The 21,020-nt window shown below is 25.7% G+C and overlaps 1 protein-coding gene across 1 annotated transcript in view; it reads right to left on the reverse strand.

The window, feature by feature from the left end:
- Positions 1–19,079, reverse strand: part of LOC132938338 (regulating synaptic membrane exocytosis protein 1) — a 219,767-nt gene extending 200,688 nt beyond the window's left edge. The window contains exon 1 of the mRNA XM_061005117.1: positions 18,709–19,079. The gene's annotated coding sequence lies outside the window, so the exon portion shown is untranslated. The remainder of the gene's footprint in view (positions 1–18,708) is intronic.
- Between the last annotated feature and the right edge of the window lie 1,941 nt (positions 19,080–21,020).

Here is a 21,020-nt window from a genome sequence, read left to right on the forward strand (position 1 = left end):
AAAAAAAACTTAAATTCGAAAGTCAAAACAAATGTTTTACATTTAAAAATTTATCAAGTGAAACGTTATATATTAGTCTATTATACCTTATTAGATTAATATCCGAACAAAATATAATTTTCAATAAAATTATAATAATACATTAGGGGTACGGAGTGGCCGAGCGGACTTAGGCGCCGGTTGTGACGCACACCGGCGCTGGTTCAAACCTCGGTCCACGGCGGCATTTTTCTTCGGGCAAGTCATGGTGTCCGGAGAACAAGTTCCCCACCCGGGCATGGCAGATACCTACGGGTGCCCACTTGAAAATCTGCCAAGACTACAGACACGTATTTACACCTATTGTTCCCTCCCCCCAAAGCTTAAAAACCACCCAATGACCTAAGTTGCCGCGGGTTAACTAATAAAAAAATAAATAAATAAATTAGTTAACACAAATAAATTGAGATGTAAAGCAAAGATTTAGAATTTACGTATCAAAGAATCGTCATTAACCTCATAATGGTAGGTAAACTAAAATAAACTTTGCCTTATTTCGGAATTAATAACAAATTTTTAGCTTTATTATGATCATAAAAGTGTTAAGAACTTTTGATTTAATACCTTGAAAATTACAAACAATGATGGTTATTATAATTTAATAATATTTTAAAACATAGTATTAATTAAAATATATTAAAACTATTTTTAAAATACTGAATTCTAATACTTTAAATAAAAAGTTACATAATACTCCAGACGCAAAAAATAACTACAAAAAATTTTAAAAAATAATTATATATCTATTTCTATTAATGTATAAAAGTTTTTTTTATATAATTGTTTCAGTAGGTATTTTAATTTCCAAAATTATAGATATAAAATAAAAATGCATTATTAATTTAAAAAAAAAGAAACACTTTCAATTTAGCGTACAAGAGTTAATATATTAATTTATTGTTTCATCACAATAATATAATTTCAACTAATCTATTATCGATTCTACTGAAGTAACACCTGAAGAGTAAATACAGATTCTTAAGAGGATATTATGGGCTATGTAAAAAAGAACGGTTGTTATTTAAAACACAATTAAACATTTATTTTTAGAATAAAATAATATATACCTACTATTGGTTCTTAATTGTATTTTGCATTTATACGGTAATGATGAATTAATTTTTTAATTTGTACAGATACATTTATATTTGTTAAATGTGTATTATTGCTCATGTATAGCTTTTAACTCATATCACAATACAACTGTAACTTTAGTTTATACACCTTAAATATAACTTAATTTGAAATGTATGCGGATTCCGAAACTTCATAATTTTCAATTAATAAAGTTTCATGAGATTATATTATGTATATAAAATAGGTAGGTAGGTACATAATTATTATCTTCTGTTAAATAAATCATAATATCTTATATAGGTACGTCCAAATAATATTATTTAATACATATTACATACATGTGTAATATGTAGTGTGCGCAATCTATACAGATTATCTTAATAGTATAAATTAAAATAGCTACATCCTATTACCTATTATACTTACTATAGTCATAATATATTTATGAATATCAAAATAACATTATGTGACTGATAAAATATTACTGGTGGTAATATATTATGGATATCACTCAATCCACTTATTTTTTTAAAAACCATATTAAAAATTAATAAAAGATTTTCTCCTATATCAACCAACTATTATACAATATAATAAGCCATTTACAGTTTATAAAATAATATTCACTAATATTATATGCTTAATTTTTTTATTTTATTTATACAAACGGACTTGCTCCCAGGTAAAAAGGGTATATAATACATATAACATAATATAATATTACAACATGACAATTATCAAACAACAAGTATATGCTGAACTTTAGATTTATTCGTAGATAGCTGCATTGAAAATTTTCTTAATAATTAAATAAAATACAAATACTCATAAATTCGGTTTTATCATTACACTTGTTTTAACTTTAATAGTTAAAAATATTTTAATTATGAAAAAATGTAGAATATTATGTGTTTATCCTTAGAAATTAAAATATTTGAAATCGTATAAAAGATATAGTATTTCCTGGTTAATTATTTAAAAAAAAAAATCATTCCTTGCTCTTTTATTCATATACCTAATAGGTATAGGACGGACATTGTGAGAAACGTGTCAAGTCAAAAATGCTGATTTTTCAGGAGAAGAAAAAAACATTTCTATTATTCAATTTTTGTTTTTAATTAGCTAGAATAGTTATTATAGTCTAATAGACATATTTATTTTTAGATTTCCATTCAACTTTAAATCTTAAATTATTCTAAGACTTTTGTTAATGACTTCACATTAATGACACAAAATGTATAATCAACTGATCAATACATACTTTTTTTTTTTTAAACTGGGTGCCTACTTAGTTTATTAACAACTTTGAAAAGAACAGTGTTAAAGAATATAACCTATATAAGAAAATCAATGAAAAAAATCTGTAAGTGTAAGTGTACTAGTACACAGTATATTTATATACTGCAGTAGGTAGTAGATAGGTATACGGTATATTATAAATTATAATATAGGTACTATACTTACAGAAAAAAATAAAATTTAATATCTTAATACACCACATATATTTTACATTGCAATACCTCCATGTCAACATAACACGATAAAATATGAAAAATCTTATTAGGTACTTGAAATATTACAAGGCAACAGGAAATTCTAATATTGGAAAATATCATTGAACATGTTTGTGGCAAAATAAACCATAACACAATAATGACCATAAAAATAAAACTCACTTTTAATTAAAATAAAAAAAGCATAAACAATATAACTGTTTTTAGTAGATATAAACATAGTATGTATAAAATAATAAGTTCCTACTCAACAAATTTTAAAATTTAATAAAAATATTAAAAGTATTTTAAAAATAGGTAATAATATTAGTAGCTTTCTTCTTCCAATACTAGTGGATCAGTCAAGTTTTTAATTGTTTTCTGATTTTTATAGAATTCGTGATACATTTCAGGAATAAAAATTAACAATGACATAAGATCTATTTTCTTTTCTTCAGTAATACCGCCCTATTATTTATATAAGTACTTACTGTTACAAGCCAACTTTAATAATTATTGCTGAGCTCTCTTTGACATTTTAAATTATTATAATAATATAACCAATATAGGCTTTATTATTATTCAAATTATACAAAAAAAACTATAAATAAATAATATAATATTGAGTGACTTGACATGTTTCTCACGAAATTGTTTAATTATTTTTAACTTGACACGTTTTTCACAAAACCATTTAACAGTTATTGAGTTGACTCTTTTGACACATCAATATAACACAATAACAAGCCACCGTATGTTAATAACAGTGTTACCAATCGATGCAGCGTAAAATTTCTTACAATTTTGATGTATTATATCAAAATGACTAAAAAGTGACTTGACACGTTTCTCACAACGTCCGTCCTATAATTTCGAAATTTATGTATTACAACCCTATTATAATTATTATTTCGTTTAGCTTATTTATATAAATATATATTACTAAATAAGACTATAAGGGTATAATAATACAAAATGTCTGGGATTCAACGAAATGTTGAAAAGGAATGTCTGTCTGGGGGGGAGGACCCATGCACCCCCTCTGGCTACGTCCCTGTAGTGGATATATTATTATAAATATAAAACACCGTAGAAAATAATAATATTGAATGAAGCCGGTAACTTTATGCATGTATGTTATATTTATCAACAGTCAAAAATATTATATCTTTTAACTATTACATTATTTTTCCCTTTTAAAATTCGCATATTATACTCCCATGGTTCATTTTTATCAAATAAAAAACACAATATACAATAATTAAGAACCTTTTAAAAATTGCATCCAACCTATTAAATCATTGTTTTCACGCTTCTGATGTTTCATTTAACGATATATATCAGCTATAAAATAACCATTCATCATTGTTTCTGAAATCCCAACGCCTATATTTATGCTGGTGTTATATGACTGTATACTTTCAGATTACTTTCGGTATTTGAGCACCCAACCATTCGGCATTAACATAATAACAATTATACCTATATAAAATCATATAGCTATATTCACCCTACACATTAATTATTGTAATATTATACGATTGACAAACATAAAGTTATCTGACCTATGGAGTATACAATTTATTTAACTCTAACATAAATACCTACTTTTATATTCTAAGCGGAGCGATGATTTACAATTATTACATAATATTTTTTTTATGTCAATCATCACCTTTTATAGCAGTAAAAATGCTTTGATTTTCGACTCAAAAAGTAGTTTTTAATTTCTAGTAACAAATAGGAACTTCAGTGGTTTTCAAAATAAAAGTTTCAGGAAAAACAAAAAAAAAATAGTAAAAGGACAGGATTTTTTCCGGAAACCTAGTTTTTAATTAAATCAATTTTATTTTTTATTTGTATTCAAAAATTAATAAATATGGAAAAGACATTTGACACCAACTATTTATTAGAGCAATTTCCCTAGTTTTTTTTTTTTAACATGAAATCAAATTAAATAAATTTAACATATTTTTTGAAATATATAATACTTTTTTAAGAAAGCTTTAAAAAGATCTTGCACAGTACAACTTATATTGATTTTTGATTTTTATATTTACTTATATTTAGTTAGGATAGGAAGAGTGGTTATAGCCTGATAGATGAATCACCCAGTATGCGTGATGTATACTTACATAGAAATTGGGTAAATATAAATAAAAACTCTAAAAGTCTAATGATAACAAACAAAAAAAATTTAAGCCAATTAGAACTTCATTTTATGACAATTAGAGATGTATTTTTTGGACACTAATCACGAAATTAGTACTATGTATTTTTTTTTTTTAATTTTTCAAATTTTTATATCTGAAGTATAAGAAGTTCCTCCAATTAAGAGGGTTACCACAATGGTAGACGTCCCTCTTCACTTGTTTTTCATGTTGTTCTTTTAATCTTAACGTATCAAATGTACTTATTGTATATCAAATATTACAGATTGTAAATATACTATTTTGTTTATATAAAAAAAAAGTATAAGAATAATAAATTCTTCAAAAGTTTCAAGTAACCAGCCCAATCTATCAATTAAAATAAAAATGTTTGTTACTTAATGGAAGTAGTTTTAAGATTTTTTCAATAATTTCCTTGAATGTAAAGAAAAAATATAAAATATAATTAAATTAATGAAAAAACTTAAGCCCACCCAGTATTTTTACCAAGCATCGTTCAGAATCGTTATTCTTATAATCAAATTCGATAGTATATCATCATTGGTTTTTGATAAAATACGAAAAAACAATTAATGTATCACACCCAGTACTGATAGTGATTTCCTTAACTCAATAATATACCATTAAAGTATTAAAGTAACGATTTTTGACATACATTTTAATTTGACCATCGGAGCTAACAAAAAATTCTAAGAACATAATAAAGAATTCAAATAAAATAATTTATTAAAACATACTCAATATATAAAACATATTTTTAACTATTAAGTAACTTGTAAATTTTCAATTTGATAAATGTTATCAAAATGTGAACTTTAAATACTTATAAAAAAAATAGCAACTATGGATCTTTATTATTTCTCAACTTCTATTATAACTACTTATGAGGAACTTTGTATTACATTTACCCAACGAATAAAGATTGATTGATATTTGGCTGCGTACGAGTTGATTCCCGGGTACCTGTTTACCTGCACTGATACCGTTGAGTTGATTCCTGGGTCATTAAGAGGTACGTTCGAGTTGATTTTCTGGTCATTATATATAATTATCAATATTTTGTCAAATATTCAGTCTATAAACCTAACCCAAGAAACACCACGAGGAGGTTGGCTGACAAGTTTCTCAAAAATGTTGTTTTTTTAGTTTTTTCATATTTTTAAAACCATTAAATTTGTTGTTAAAAAATTATTAGTAAAAAAATTTAGTAGGTATAAAATTAGTAATTAAGTAAAAAATTATAATTAAAAAATTTAGTGATTTGGTAAAAATGTATAACACATTATTTTTAAAAATTGGTATCTGGTAATAAGATTACAAGAATAAGCGTTATATGACCCGGGAATCAACTATTCAACTAATACATAAAGTAGGTCTCGGGAATCAACTCGCCTACTGCGTGATATTTACTGAATAAAAACTAAACTGTCAATCATGTACATAAAATGATAATAATATAAACTTTTTGACGAAAATTTGATGAAAATGTCAAGTATTTACAATTAAGAGTTTTTGAATAACATCTAAATAAAAAAATCGCTACAAGAAAATTTGTTAATTTACGGGTAAAATATATAGAATATTCAATGTCTAACTTCAAACGATCGTGGAAAATTAATTTGACTTTCCGGTACACTTTTTTATTTTTGTTAAATGTAGGTTAAAGGGAATCTTGTTTGAAAATTTAAAATTTAAAATCTTAGATGTAAATAGAAATTTTTTATGAACTTAACTATTTTGGGAATTTTTACTTTTTACTCCCTTCTCCCAATTAACAATTAGATTCACTTTCCTACCAGAAAATATGCTGTTGAAGAAAATTGAAGCACTTTTACTGTGCCAAAAAGTGAATACAGACACAAAAAAAACACATCATTGTAAAATCAATAGATTCATTGCTCCTCTCAGAATCTAAAACATATCTATGATTCTTCAATTTTCCTTGCAGAAGAAAAATATCAAGTTGCGTGCTTTACTTTCTTTTATTCTTTTTATTTTTAAATGTTGACCTTTATAATATTGTACTATGTTATATTATAATATTATTATTAATTAATCAAGAAAATATGCAAAAATTAACGTTGAATAATATTTAAGAATTTTTTTTTAATCTAGTAATATTGTAAAATGTTTTAAGTATTATTTTTTACAATAAGTACAAGTGATTTTGTGGATTTACAAGAAATATTGGAAAAAAATAGAATTAAACTAATCAAATTAAATTAAATTTCAAAATTTCAGATAGGGGCTTGTGTGAAGTGGCCATCCATTGATAGAACTTAATCATTTAAGATATTAAATACATATGTATAATACTATAATATAAGCCAATAATCTAATATACTTAATTAATAATTATAATATTAATAATATATATATATAGGTAACAACTTTATTAAGCGTACTGCCCATCTTGTGGGATGCCAAAGTATAGACCTAAGTATATCTAACGTATTTACTTATTAATAATTAATCAATACTAAAGTGAGATTATCTGAGTACATGTTTTCCTAGGCTTGTGGACTTTTTTCTTGAAATAATACCACGAGAGATTTTTATTACGATTACGAATATTATTGGTGAAAATTCATTAGCATTTCACCTTCTGATTTTTACGTGATTTACAATCATTGTTTTTTTTAATACTACCGACAATAATTGCAATCTAACTATTATAATATATAAAATACCAGCTGTAGCAGCCACTGCGGGAATTCACGGATCCAAAGTGAAGATTTGATAGGGACTCAAGGTCTATTAATTTCAGACTTATATCACACAAACATTTTACTCGTAAATTTTTTATTGTAAAAAAATCGTATTATATTATTATTCAATTAAGTACTCTTTTATTTTTTAAAGACGTCAAATGTATTTCCTAACAATTTTAATTTAAAAAAAACCATGAATAACCTATTAAATTTTTCAAATAAGTATGTTTCGCCGAAGAATACAGGTAGAAGACGGATTGTGTGTCTCGGAGCATGCTCTTGATCCATTCCTGATTGCAACGTGTGTAATAATCAAACGAAATGTATAACCTCCCGGCTACAATGACATTGACGTGTGCGCTGTCTGAGTACATAAACACTGCCATAATATTATAGCGGGCCGATTTAAATGCTGAGTAACACTATTATTCATAGTCAGACGAACAGCGGTGTGTAATGGAATTCAGGTGCGAACCCAATGCAACGTTAGAGGTACCTAACAATCAATATATGGGACGACTGACGAGACGACAGTAAACATAATTTTCGCCGCTCATTCCTATCTTTTTTTTCGAAAAACCTCCGACCGACGTCCTATGGAAAATAATGTATACATTTACGTCAAAAAAAAAAAACAGCTATTACTTTTGGAGTCCCTGAGATCGGTATAAATTATTCATGCACTTCGGGATAAGTCTGCTGGATAAAAGGAAAACGAGTGAGGTAGAACACGGCGAGCGGACCGCGCGTTCCGATCATTACAAAACTGTTTTTCCGCACTTTCTGTTCGGCGCAACAGACTCTGTGTTTGCTTTGCTTCATTCCTCCATCCCGGTCCGCTGATAAGCGCAAACAAGACTTCAGTAATGCCAACCATTCGTTTAAGGAACGTTGAGTGATTTTAACCACAGTCGTTTCGAAATAAATCTTCAGCAAAATAGTACCAGATATAAATGTATTTTGTCCTCCATTTAAGATGTTTGTTTTTTCAAATCATAATAATTAATAATATACTATAATATTAATGTATAACAACATCATAGTTTAGGGACAAAAACTGAAACAATTTAAGTTATTTTACAATTCAACGGACATATTTATTACAAAATTGTAGTGTATAATACAGTTTATTATTTTTAAAACAAAATAGTCGACAAGTCTGTATCGAGTCATAGTAAGAAAAGAAAATATATTTTACATAGTTGAATTATTGCTGAAATAGTTTGTGTTGGAACAAAAATGTATGTATATTTTAAACTTTTAAAGTCTGAATTAAATCATACATAATATTAGATAAAAAACAAAAGCCACAAAAGATATGAACCATATTATGATTTGTAAAAATCAATTTTACAAACAAATGTATTTTTATAATGTTTAAAACAAAAAAAAACTAGTAAAGCGTAAAAAAATATTCATTGTTTAAAACTTCATGAATGTATAAATATCATATTTTATACAATATTTTGAAGATAATAAATTAGTCACAATTTATATATTAATTTTCCTTCATGTATAATATAATATTAATATTGTAACAAATTTAATAATTCAATATCACTTAATAATTTTGTTATATAAAATAAAATTGTTGGTGAATAAGTTGTTAGTTCAAACTTTAAATTAAGGTAGGCTAAAGTTTAATTACGTGTTCGACAAGTGTATCATATTTAGTTCGTTGATAAAATGTTCTGCACAACCGATATCTAATTTATTTATTTTCACGTTTACTAACTTAAAATACGATAAAAACTGTTCATCTCTTACAGCAATTATAAATAAGAACTTTATAATTGTTATTCATTAACGTACTCACCTATATGACTTGGAAACTCGCTTGTATGGTGAAAAATAAAAGGTTGACTTTTTATTCATGATGCGAAAAACTTGACAATAGAATGTATAGGTTATATGAAGGAAATTCCTATCCATGAAATTCCAGTATCTTAATTAAAATTCGGTATCGCGTTCTTTTCGTGCAATAATTTTATTGTTATGCGTCGATGGTTTTTACGATACTATTATAAAGTAAAATGCTCTTAAACGAGTGAAATCCTTTTTTCAATAACCATCCTTTACAAAAATGTGTGATAAGGGAATTTTTAAATCGCTTTTGCCCCCAGCAACAAGTTGACAGGATTCTCACATCCGTAACAACTAACAATATAAAAACTACCTCCTTAACCACATCAGAATACGTATAGAATATAACTATATATGTCGATCGATGTGTGTACTGTTCGAGTGGCTGAGCTTTAGGTGAATATCAATTCAAATGATTATCTTGGGAATACCAATATAAGAATATATTCTGGAGTAATGTAATATAGTTCTATCGAAAAAGAAAAATTATGTTAATAAATTATTAATACGATACTTAATAGATAATATATGAATTAATAAACTATATGTTTGTTACTAATTGGAGAATGAAGGGTGGATGTTTAGAAAATAACCATTAACCATCACATTTTTAAAGCATACCACTTATTTTTATAATATTTTATCAATACAATTTATTTTTAAATAAATAATGTATAAAATATCCGAAATACCTACTTTATCCTAATTATATTTTATGAGCATTTTAAATAATTGTGTGTTCTATCCGTTACTTCTATAGTTCTAGCATATTCTAAGGACCTAATATTTAAAAATACAAAAAATACAGAAAATAAATTATATCTTAACCCCAATAATGTATAATTAAAGACATTTGAGTACACCAAAATCGATTTAAAATAACTACCTACCTACTCAAATACAATGATTTATTATCACATTAAAATGTATAATAATATAATATGTAACTTTTATACTACACCCCTTATATTTAGGTATTCTATTTCAGGTTGCTTATGTTTCCGGTGTGAAACAATGGCCTACCTACTAATTGTACTCTTTAAAAAGGGATATTCACTGTTTTACTAGAATATGCACTCTGCAGTAAAGCGGGTTTCGAGAGCAATTCGTCATTAAGTGCCTGGTTCGGTTAGGTTACTGGTAGGTCACTATAACAGGTGTGTTAAATTTTAATTCAATGATAACTCATTATATACGAAAAATGATTCTGAATGGGATCTTCTATTTCTAAGGATATTTTTATAATATATTCGTGTTGCTATAATTCTGCTAGTTTTTTGTTCAGAATATAAAATTAAAAATATAATATTCAACAAAATGATTAAAAATAGGTAATGAATAATTAAATATAATATACTATTGGATTTATTTTATACGATTACATGATTTTAAACATTTCCGTGTAGTCTAGTATTTTAACTACCTAACTAATTTCGGGAAACCATTTGTTTTTGTAACTACAATACACAAGGATCAAAACTGCATGTGTTCAGATTATTTAAATTATTAAACTTTTATTTTTCACAAACTTAATTATCTGTATGAATTTGTATAATTTGTACGATTCACAAACATTTTATTCTTGATTCGAATACTTACGTAGATATACAGATATAAATAATTATAATAGCTTAATTGTATGATAATTAAGTTAAGAAATTGATTATTTTGGATCATTTAAAGGCATGGGGATAAAGCCTCAACGTATAATTTTTAGTTAAAAAATGGTAGGGCTAAAGCCCACCCCCCCCCCCTCCTCGTTTCATTCCCTATTTGCGCCTATGGGTTAAGGTGATACCAAACAAAAAATGTATAACATACTACTTTGTATAAAACACAGAGTTTCAGTTTTTTTAGAAAAAAAACTAAATCTATAATTAAATATAAACATACTTAAATAAATATACTTTATTTATAAACACTTTTTTATTACAATTCTATAATATCATTTAGATAGGTAATAGAAACTTTTTACGTATAATATAATATTATACAGTTTTATTATAAATTATACATTAATAAATATACAAAGTCAGGAAACAATTCTAATCAAAATTATATTGACTATGGTATCAATTGGATGTTTTCAAAGTTTTAAGTGAGTTTAATAAAAAAAGAACTTTACGAATACCTAATCAGTTAGTATCAAATAGATTAGGTGTACTCAAACGAATTGTATAAAAATGAATTTAAAGATGAAATAATTATAAATAAATAAGTTTTTATAAAATGTAATCCAAAAACAATGTTGAAATTCATAAATTTCAAAAGTTATGCGTCCAATGTTATTTGCTCAAGTCATACTCAGAATGAAACATCTTATTAAAAATATATAATAGAATACATAACAGTATATTACAAATAGGTAGATAATATAGTTATTCTAATTCATAAAATGAATGAAATTTATCACAAAATTCAAACATTTTGCGAGGATTTTGTTGGAATCATTGATCCTGAATTCAGGACCTTAAATCAATTTTCCTAGTAAATTATTCAAACTTGTGGTCTATAAATTGGATAAGCATATTATTATGAAGTTATTTATTTAAGCTAACATAAATATTGTATAGTCATATAATGTTTTGCTTTTAATTACTTTAACAGTTACATATTATTATGTATTTATTTAAACTACGAACAAAGTGTATCAGAAATATCTGAACATTTTAAATTTAAAATGTATTTTAATCTATCAAATCTTTTTTATACAACCGTATATTTGTATGGTAAATAAAATATATTACAAAGAAACATGACGTTTATGAGCTATTTTGTTTTTTTATTGAAAAAATATTCTAGTTTTCCATTATTAAACTTGTGCATTAATCATAATTTAATTAATTCACAAATATGTACAAAGAATATACTTAGAAAATATATTATATTTATTACGATTTCTATAAACATAAACACGTTACTCATTATGTTTTCGAATTAATTTTCTAGTCAACTGCAAATTACTAAAAAAAAAGGAAATAAAACAATCATTCATGTTTGATTAATTTAGACTAATTGCGTTTACTGTTTTATTTGTATTAAACTTTGTGGTTTTTATGTTCCTTCGTTCATTCCCGAATCTCTCTTTTTTTTGACTGAAAAGAATAGCGTATAATTATTTTAACAGTGACATTAATCCTTGGACATCTTAGTCTTTGGATTTTCTTGAAGTAATAAAAAAAATAGCATGATCGATTCTTCTTTAGTCAACTTTCCTATTAATGCCAAGGATGAATGTAAAGAATGAAAAGATAAACATGATAAATACATAGAACGACATAGAAATTATTAAGAGCATAGCAACAATTTTTTTTTTAACATTTAAAAATGCATACGATCAATAATTATCATCTTCAATGATCTGAAGTCATTTTTATCTTTCTTAACAAACCAAACTACGTAGATTATGATTAAGAAAGTTATTGAATAGATAATTCTTAAATTCTCTATTTCATAATATATTAAATATGAAAGTTATAATGTAAATATGAAATTATAAAAATTAAGTTGTGTACCTAATTAAATAAAATAAACTATTTGAGATTTCTTAACTTAAAAGTCTTGGCTGTTCCTCATGTTGGTGTAAAATGCTATTGTTTATATTGTTGTTGATGAATTTTTGAAAGCAATGACAAATAAAAGCATCGAAAAACAATTCTGTCCGAGTTACCATAGTTTATTATAGTCGGTATTTATTTTTCAATGTTTTTAAAATTTAAAATTGTTCATAAAATTAATTTAAGCGTAAATATTTTTACCAATGTAGATATTGAATTTAGTTATGGCTATAATATGAGTAACTTTGTATTTTTAAAATGTAAATATTAAATTATGTTTAACCCCAATCTATAAAGTATGTAAGTATGAGGAAATTAAAAAATAGCGTCCTATTAAAATCAAAAAATAAATTTCTTCTAAGATTTAAAATTTAAACGTTCATAACCAGTCATTTTTAGATACACAACATTTTTAAGATAATTTGACGTAACATAACGTTTTAAACTAAATTCACATTCAATTTTCATCCAACATGGATGATGAAAAATATTATATTAACGATAGAATTACGTTCAATGTAATCAATTTTACTATACATTTTAATTCAACCTTTAAACTTCTAATTAGTCTAATAAATATTTTGTTTAAATAATTTTACGAGATATTTGAATAATTTAAGTTCAAATAATAATTTTAAACAATTCTTTTATTTATTTTAATTATATTAATTTAACTATTTCTACCTATTTTTATTTTATACATATTATTATGAGAATAATGATGTGCTTCTATTAAATTGTCAGTTACATTAGGAACTTAAAATCGCCATTTATATATAGGTACCCACTACCCATACATATATTTAAATGTACTATATTGTAATTGTATTAAAATATTGATTTTTTACCATATAAACATTTATGTAATTCAAATTCAGTTGAAGACATAATATATGTATATAAGTTTAAACATTATGAATTAAGTAAATTATACATATATACCAAATGGCAAATGTGTACTTTTATTTTACGGAAAGACTTCAACAACAATAGTTAACCTACAGTCCTTAACAAAACAATTTGTTCATTAATTATTCATTTTAAAAATTAATAAAATATAAATAACCATGAAAAAAAGCCTTACAATATTTCAATTGAATTAAAGAATACTTGCCTGTGAATTCAATAAGCCAAGTACTTATACTAACACAATTTTGAATAAACGTGTAAACAATTAGTGACATAATATGGAGTTCTTTTAATATCATTTACAAAATTTAATATTTTTATTATTTTGCTCATGTTAGGTATATAATAATATAATATCGTATTTACATAATACATTAACAACTTACTACCTAATAATGAAATTTACAAATATTTTTATATCTATAACTGAGCGTCCAACGAGAATTTGCTTATTCATACTATGGACTATAGTATTGTAAATATCCCATTACCTACCCCATAACTGTAAGCTTTTAAGTTACATTAAGTGGTACCTATAAACGTTAACGTAACATTATGTTAAGGTAGAACTAAAAACTTGCTAATTTCGTTATTCTCTCTACATTCTAACACCCCCCCAAAAAAATATAATATTCATTTATTAATCAATAATCAGTTAATGTCCTTGTGAACCTGTTTTATTCCGTTGCACAGGTTTGAATCATCATGTATTCATGTATACTCACCCCTTTTTTCTTTAATAATACATTTTTTTAAATCTGATTTTGACTATATTTTTAATTACTTGAGATTTTTGTTCCAAGGAGTGTCTTATTATAGCGATACAAACTTCTATTTTCAAGTGAGAAACACCATTTTTTTAATTTAATTTATTCGGCAGATATTTTTTTTGAAAATTTTGATGTAAGTATCTAAATTAAAATCAAAATTCAAACGAGTAGTTTCCAACTTCTTAAAATATTAACTTTAGTCTATGAGTAAAGATAACAATAGTCTATATCCTATAATGATACTAACACGCATGGCACCCGACTGTGGTTATATATATAGCTAAAATATAATACATATTTTATATTTCATATATTTTGTTTAATCACATGTTCTTATTATTCAGATAAACATTATAAATTGTAAAATGCTAATAGATTAATACAACTTAACTACTATAATTTGTAAATGAGTTCAAAACGTTCTACTTTTCCGGTTTAATAGAATCTCTCATCTAACTTTTTTCAAAAGTCATAACTATAAAGTATAAACAAATAAATATTACGAAATGTATATTAAACATATCCATTTTTCCAAGTACATAATATTTTATAACTAGGAAACTACTCGTTCAAATTGTTATTTAGATACATTAATATTTAAAAAAATATATACCTGCTGGATAACTTAAGTAAAAAAGGTTGGTTCTCATTTGAAAAAACAGAAGTTTGTATCACCAGTAGACAATCCTTGAGTGGTACAAAAAATCTTAACTACTCAAAAATATGGTCTGTAAGTTAATTTAAAATATCAGATTTTGAATAACTACATGTCTGCATTATTAAAAATAAAGGGGGGTGAGCACGCTTGGTGACCCATCATGCATAGCATATGTATATTTTTATAAAATATGTACGGTTATTACTTATTGTACATTTGTACATGGAAAGTCATGAGAGGCCAGTGCAAAATTAAAATAAAACAAAACTTATGATATCCTCGAAAAATTAGTACAAACGAGTATTGACACTTGTTGTCAAACAAATAAATGTGAATTATAATTATTTAAGAAAACCTTTACTCTATACAAAATATAGTAGATATTAAACTAATAAATATTTAACACATTCAACGCCGGCGAATTATTTCTAATTGTATGTGTAAAGCCGGCGACCAACATTATTATTTATATTAGCTATATTTCTTGTGGATACACCTTCACCACGATGCCTATAATAATTACCTATAATGGCCAATATAATATATTATATACCTACCTATACAAATATAGTACTGTTTGTATATTCTTATTTTGTTACCTATACATTCTGTGTTCTAATGACTGACAACAAACAATTCGTTTCCAAGAAATTAAGGTTCTAAGTTATTACTTACCTACTTGAAACATTTAATTAAATTATCAGTTCTTCAATATAATTTTTCTATCGTCACCAATAATTTATGTTAGATACCGAGTTTTTAATTTATGTAATACTTTACATAATTTGAAAAAACGAGCTTTACATATTTTAACTATAAAAAACTAACTTCTAACTTCTACTCTAACTTAAGTTACCATTTTCACCAAACTAACGTCTAACTAAGTCAGAAATTTAGACAATTTCAGAAACCAACTTATATTCTAACTTATCTAGTTAGTTTTTGTATTAAAGAAACTTAACTTTAACCAATCGAAAAAATTACTAACTTAACCAGCTTTGATTGAGGTGAGTAAAACGAGACCTGATGTTTGTATACGGTCGGTGATTTTAAAATTTCATAAATTTTAATCGATAATTCTACTTCAAATTAATTTGAAATAAACATTTTAACTTTTGAACTTTACACCAAATATCTTTGTTTAATTTGAGCCTAAATGTTGTATAAACCTTAAAATAAATATATACCTACTATTTTCATGAAAAAATAAACAAAAATGGAATGAACATTTTATAATTTTAAGTTTATATTATTACTTAATACTCCAAATTGTTATTCGTTCATTTAGTATGTATAGTTCATAAAAACTTTAATTGAGTACTCATACTCAAACAAAAATCCTCAACATATAGGTATACGTAATACAAATTGCACATTTGCACATACTACCTACACACAATATTATGAAAACAAAACATTTGTTCAATACACATTGCACAGATAGGTAATTTAATAAACCATTTTTTTTAAAGTCAAGTTCGTGGTTTTTATTTTCAATTTTGTTCAAAAATACAAAATTATTGTATACTTTGGTACGTTTTTATAAATTCTACATAGATTTAATATTTATTTAAATTAATAAATAATCCATAGAAAAAATTCAAATATTTTCAAAAACCAACTTAAAATATGTTGCACATTTCAACATACATTTACGCTTTTAGCATAAAGCATATAATTTATTTTATTATTTATTGCACAAATATCCAAATAAAATTAAGTTAAGTACCTATATATATATACAAGAGTTTATTTAAAATTTATAATATATATATTGGTTTTCATTGGGACAGTGAATTTTAAATGTAAATGTGATTACATTTTAAAATATATTTATTATGCGTTAGAAAATACAACTTTTGATTTTCATAATCGACACATCCATATATCAAATTATTAATAGGTATACCTATTTAAATTGTTTGAAATATAAAGTTAAGTGTAATACAGTTATTAAGTACGTCTTTATATCTTGATCAACATGATATTATGACTCTTTTAAAAAATCTAGTTGATTATATCTAAACTAAAAATGCTGTAGGTGTATTTTATTATATATTTCACGTATAATTAACTATTATATCTTACCCTGAATATAATATAATTAACTATTATAAATACATTTAATATAATGTTATGTATTAAACCACTGTAAAAACTGTACTGGAAACCAGCTAAAACTAATATATTATAATTATTTAAGAAAGCTAAAAAACGGTTTATTTGTTAGTTACATAAGATGGAGTAACTAACATAATATTATACACAATATTATGTTTATGAGCATATTATACAATTTCTTCCAGTTTAACGAAATTAGATGTAATTTTTATTTATGAATTTACCAAAATTTGTTACATGTACAATTTGTACACATACTAATATGTACCTAAAACTATGTAGACAAACCAGTGATGGCGCCAGGGGTGAGCCTATGGCTACGTACGAGTTGATTCCCGGGTACCTGTTTACCTGTACGATACCGTTGATTTGATTCCTGGGTCATTAAGAGGTACGTTCGAGTTGATTTCCGGGTCATCATATATTATTTTCAATATTTTGTCAAATATTCAGTCTATTAACCTAACCCAAGAAACACCACGATGAAGTTGGCTGACAAGTTTCTCAAAAATGTTGCTATTTTTAGTTTTTTCATATTTGGAAAATCATTAAAATTATTAGTAAAAAAATTTAGTATGTAAAAAATTATTATTAAAAAAATTATAATTAAAAAAATGTTGTGATTTGGTAAAAATGTATAACACATTATATTTAAAAATTGGTATCTGGTAATGAGATTACAAGTATAGCGTTACATGGCCCGGGAATCAACTAATACATAAAGTAGGTCTCGGGAATCAACTCACCTACTGCGGGGCCTAGGGTGGACCCGGGCCCACCTTAAAAAGTCTCGGCCCCCCCTAGTGGCCCACCCCAAAAATTAAATTTAATCATAATAGAATAATGTTGAAAATGTCATCACTATTGTTTATATATATAAATATGAATATATCAAGTCAACAATTTGGCTCTCCCTAAAAAATTTGGGCCTAAGCTTGGCCCACCTGGTACTAAAATTCTGGCGCCGCGACTGAGACAAACTAAAATTATCATAAAATGTTCAATTTAAACTTACTGTTTTAAATATTATGAAAAAATAATAAGTCACAATAATATTATTATTATATTATGTTTCCTAGTTCGTCGGACAGATGTAATTCGTTAAATGTAATTATTTAACCTCTACCACTGCGGCCTAGGTACCTATATTCTAATCTACTCGACGACGGTACATTAATACATTATCCATTAATATAATATTAGATTTCGATTCGATCTGCCACGGATGGTTTCCCGATAATATAACATAACATACGCATTATAACTACACATATTATTTTATTGTGTTTAGACAAAATCCGGAAAGAATCTATAACTGAACACTGTTATTGGGACTTACGGTGAAACGACTCGGCCTGCGTGACGACTGCGGGATCGCCAATGCGTGTACGCGTTTTATGTCGTCGGTGAACACTTGTTGCGGGACAGAGGACGAAAGATGTTAGGGTGGAACGGGATCGCGGGGTTCGTCGTCGGTTACTCGGCCGGTGCGCGACTACTACTATCGCGCGGGTTCCAAAAGCCGACGCCACAGCCATTCGTCGGCGGCGGCAACAGCGACAAGCGGATAACGCCGGCAGAGAGAGCTCCGCCGTCGACCCCGTGTGCTCCGTCCTTTGTTCTCGTCGTTAAATCCTCATTCATTATTATTATTATGATTATTATTATATGTACATAATTGCTTTATTACGGGGACATCACCCACTCACTAACGTCCACATGCACAGCTTTCGATGGACGTCCGCTGGCTTTGGATTTTTTTATTTTGTTTCTTTAATGTTTTTAGTATCATTAAACGCATATTGACGCTGTGGTTATTATCGTCGTTGTCGTTGTTGTCAAAAATTATAATAATAATACGACGTTTTATAATTAATGCTGCTATAATAACTGGCCGACGAAACCAGATAAACGCATTTTGATTTTAATTAAATCAAATTTAGAATTTAATAATGATTTTATCAAACAGTTATATGATAATTGATAATCATATAGCAATAATGTATTTATTTCTAAATAATTTATATGTATAACTACATAACCACATGCTAAAGTGATATAAGACTGTAAGCACAATTAAAGACAACTTTAACCTCATAAATCCCGGCAGGACCACATAAGATACATAAGATCCTCCGTTTTTTTAACATAATAATGTATATTATAAGGATGCAGTCCAGAAATCAAACCTAAACTTAACTGGTCCTTGAATAATTGTATACATTTTAATAGAAAAGGTCACGATTTTCCAAAATGTCACTGTAAACTCAATTGAATTCACGATTGTGTTTGTGAACACAATATAAACATATCCAATAGGGGGACCATTATCCTCTTGCAGAATTAATAAAAATAAAATAAAAATTCTAAAACTACACCATCCAATATAATTTTAAGTGAACAAATAAATATCATCTGAAGGTGTCTAAAAAAGTGAGCCATTAAGTTATAAACATTACGACTAAACCAGAAGAATTAAAAAGAATTATAAAACAAATGGGTTTTCAATGTTCTCATTAAAAGTACAATTCATTTTTAAATACAATATTTCAATTCAAAAATATATTTATCTTAAAAATTATAAAAGTTTATCAATCAAGTAATCTGACTAAGAAACTAAAATTTGTCATGTGATGGTATTATTTTAACAAATAGATTTTTATCGTACACACTTATATATCAACAATACATTAAGTATAAGCTTAGTTTAGCATAGACAATTTATAAAATAAATTGTAAATCTATAAATTACATGTTTCATATTATTATGTATTTCTGGTTAGATTTAAGATAACTAAAAATATTTTATTCGTAAATATTTAAATATATTCATAATTAATAATATAAAGTTTTATAAAGCCAAGATTCGTTTTCAGAATAAATAAAAACTAATTTATCAACATAAAAAAAGTTGTTGTCTGTAAAAGAAAATTTCTGAGATACAAAATCTGGACATTATTTACACATTTGATAACCACTAATTTGCAATGTTCTATTACATTTTAAAATGATAATAAATCATCAAGCTAAAAAAACAGTTGTACTTAATTAGATTTCATTTTACTATACATTTTTAAGTAATATATTTTTAATTTAAGTTTTTATAAGAGTTCTTATCTAGTTAACAAATAAAAATATTAATTTAAGGCCAAGTATTTACTAAATATAACACTGCGTACAACATTTTTTTTTATGTTTTAAAATAATTTTTATTTATTTAAAAACAAATTTGAATCCACAAAATACTTTTTACATTAATAACTAACTTGGCTTCCCTAGAGTAGCGTTAGAACATAAAATACCCATATCAATGTCTCACTCATTTTTCCCATTTTATTAAAATATATTTGTTATGTTTATTTTTTATAAATTTCATTCTAAAAAATGTCTTTCTGTTAAAAAAAATTATCTATTGATAAACCAAATGGGAATATATAAACATTTCTAATATTCTATATTAAAGCTAACAACAGTCAAAGTATTTAAATTTAAATACTTAAATGAATAGCAATTACTTATTACTATTCTAATCAATTAAATTAAGTAAATGTATGAACAAATGCAATATAAATATCATTGTTTATTATAAATCAGTTTGAATTGCCACATATGCCATCTACTTTTTAAAATCCTACTCATCAATCAACGTAG

The sequence above is a fragment of the Metopolophium dirhodum genome, chromosome 2 (genome assembly GCF_019925205.1).
Source record: "Metopolophium dirhodum isolate CAU chromosome 2, ASM1992520v1, whole genome shotgun sequence".
Taxonomy (NCBI): Eukaryota; Metazoa; Arthropoda; class Insecta; order Hemiptera; family Aphididae; genus Metopolophium; species Metopolophium dirhodum.